Genomic DNA, 3529 nt, shown 5'->3' with positions numbered 1-3529 from the left:
AGCTCAAATAAAGTAAAGAGAACAGATAAATCAAGGATATTAGCAGCAAATCAAACCTCCTTTCCAAGATAATTTTGTAGAAGACGAAGAGATAGTAGAAGGTCAAAGATCATATACATTATTTTGGTGAAGAAGATGACACTATCTTTTTGACAAAGGAAGAACACGACTTGTTCTTTGAGCCAAAGGAAGATATCATGCATATGGAGTCATAAGATTACAATAAGGGGTACCATAATGCAATCATGGAAGTAAAAAGACATTATAACTTGAGAAACAGAAAGGTTCTAATAAATCCTCCAAAGAAAGGCCAAGCTGACGCACCTAATTCCAGCTAGAAGAAAGACGATCCTCCAAAAGTTATTTCTGAAAAGAAAGACACAACCATCAAAGAGGTAGAGAAAGGTCAATCTTCTTTCAGTTTAGAAAATGAAATATCTAAAATCAAAATATCTATTCCATTTAATGAACTGATTAAGAATGAGTCATACAAAAGTTAAATTGTTAAAGCACTAAATATAGGAGATGTTTCAGACACTGTTAACTTGAATGATGATCATCCTGAACTTCTGTTTGGTCCAAAAGTTGATGGAGATTCTCAAGATGGAAATGTCCCACCTTTCTATGTTAGTTTGAATGTGCATGATTTTATTATACATAATGCAATGTTAGATTCGGGTGCATCAAATAACTTAATGCCAAAGGTTATTATGGATAAGCTTGGTTTGGACATAAGAAGGCCATATAAAGATCTCTTTTCCTTTGATTCAAGTAGGGTGAAATGCTTGGGTTTAATCAAGGATTTGGTTGTCTATCTCACTCAAATTCTAGAAAAAATCCTAGTGATGGATATATTTTTTGTTGATATTCCTCCAAAATTTGGTATGCTTTTATCAAGGTCATGGGTTGCAAAATTGAAAGGTACTTTACAGATGGATATGTCATATGCCACAATTCTAGTTTTTGGACAGCCAAGGAGATTGTACAAAGAAACCTTGATGAAATACATGGTAAGTGGAAATGAAAGGCCTAATAACCATCCTATTTATTCAGTTCATTCTGATATGGATTCTTTCATATTGTATAATGATTTGTGTTTGGAGGAAGACAATCAAAATAGGGACAACATATCAGAAGAGAAAGAAGGTGAATTGCAGGGAACAAAATCAGAACATAAAGAAGATGATGATGGCCTTTGGAACATGGATTTTGATGGAGCAGTTAGTAAAGAAGGGGCTGGAGCTGGTGTGTGGATAATGAGCCCAAAGGTGGACAAGTCAAGGTTATGTTCTTTCAAGCTAGCCTTTGACTGTACAAATAATGTGGCCAAGTATGAAGTGCTGATTTTGGGATTGCAGACTTTGAAAGACTTGGGAGCAAAGAGGATTTCAATCCATGGGGATTCAAAGTTGATTATCAATCAGATTAAAGGTGTGTATCAAACTAAACACCCTAGGATGAGGGCCTATAGGAATGTTGTCCTAGAAATGTTGCAACTATTTTCAGAATATGATTTATCTTTGATTCCTAGAGAGCAGAATATGATAGTTGATGCATTGGCCACCTCAACTAGTGTGTTTAAGATTCCTATCTATCCTAATAGGAAGTATGAAATAGAAGTCAAATATATACCAACATTACCAAATAATTTAAAATATTGGCAAGCATTCAAAGATGATAAGTAGTTTGAAATTTTTTTGCAAATAACTGAGGACTTTTCCAATTTGCGCATAGATGAGGAAAATTATTTTGATGAGGATGAACAACAGGTTTTGGGTTCAAATTTAGATGATTTTGAAAATCAAATGATAGATATAGAGGTTATACAATTGAAGAATAATACGATTTTGAAAGGGTTGGTTCCTCATGAGAAGTTATTTGATCAGAATGATGTAGCCAAGAACCCCAAGGTAGTTTCCACTAAAACTGAAGTAGAGGTCTGTAATATAGGGACAAAACAACAACCTAATATTGTCAAGATTTCAAGATCTTTAAACCATGAATATAGACATAAATACCTTGATCTCATGAAGAAATATTCATATATTTTTTCTTGGGGATATGAAGACCTCAAAGAGTATGATAAGAGCATTATTCAACATACAATTCCAATTAAGAAGGATCAAAAGATTTTTAAACAAAAGTTTAGAAGAACTAATCCCTTGTTGCTTCCTCTTATTGAAAAATAAGTAAGAAAATTGTTTGATGCAAATTTTTTGTCCCTTTAAGGTTTTCAAATGGCTTTCAAATTTGTTCCTTATAAGAAAGAAGAGTAGTGAAACAAGGATTTGTGTTGATTTTAGAAACCTCAACAAGGTGTCTCTTAAATATTATTATCCCTTACCTAGGATGGACCTATTGTACCTACTGCAACACCCTCCAAAATTTTGGCTTGCACCCAAATTTCAGAGCCTTCCTTGGTATTTTCCTTGATTGTTGCAAACACTCAAGGTCATTTCATGAGATTTCTTGAAGTTCTTTGTCCCCTTTTGCTTAGGGGATTAATTGACATATTTTGGCATGTTTGACTATTATGTAATGTTTGTGAGCCGTTTCTGGTAGTTTCGAAGGTAGTTCTTTATGTTTATGAGTTGTCCTAACCATATAAACATCCGTCACAATCACACATAAGGTCTTGAGCACTGTCGCAAAAGTGTCTTCATGGTCGTCCTAAAGTCTATCTTAAGTGTCACGCTTGTCGCATCTTGTCATGAGGCAGTCACACAGAGGGGAATGTTTTTATTATGTGTTCCAATGATCTATGTCGTTGTGTCATCAAACTATGCTAAGTGTGTGATCACAATTCAAGTTCATCACGGTCCATCTCTCTTCCCACACTTAGCCATTTTCAGAAAGCTTCCCGACCAAGAAACTTAGCTTCACCAGGCCTTGACTGAGATGCACACTGTATCCCTCTTGGATGTGACCTTTCTACCGAGAACTACGCAGTGCATAGTCACTATCATCCAGGGATGTTGTTCTATGCAATTCCAGAGTCCAGCAGCCTCCCTTGACCTCAAGAATTGTGCAGTCGTGCCTCCCAGTATGCCTTGAACTACGCACTTCGCACCTTCAACTGTGAACTGGAACTGTGCAATGAAAAAAGAGTCCAACCTCCCTTGGCCTCCAAAACTACGTAGATTCTTCCTCTAATGCCCTTCCCTCAGCTAGAGTTCATTGCCTTCAGAAACTACATAGATATTCCCTTCAGGCCTCCTTGTTGCCCAGTCCCCCTTGGCCCTTGAAACTGCACAGTCTGTCCTCCTAAGATTCCATCTTGCAACAACCATTGCTTGCTTGAACTGCGTAATTTTGTCCCCTAGTGGGCACTGCGCAATTTTTCTTCTCCAGTGAGGGCTGTGCAGAAAAGTTCCTCAGTCAACCGTAAGTTGTGCTCTGTGAAGTCTCATTGATAAAGCTCTCCCTTTTTCAGCTAGAACTACACAATGTGTAGTCACTGGGCCATTTATCCCAGTATGTCACTTGTCCCAGTCTTAGTTCATGGATAGTAATGCATCATCTTAGACTA

The sequence above is a fragment of the Pinus tabuliformis genome, chromosome 4_2, assembly GCF_031772625.1.
Source record: "Pinus tabuliformis cultivar Carrire ecotype Pingquan chromosome 4_2, CPIR1, whole genome shotgun sequence".
NCBI classification, from domain to species: domain Eukaryota; kingdom Viridiplantae; phylum Streptophyta; class Pinopsida; order Pinales; family Pinaceae; genus Pinus; species Pinus tabuliformis.
Note: the sequence above shows the minus strand (reverse complement) of the source record.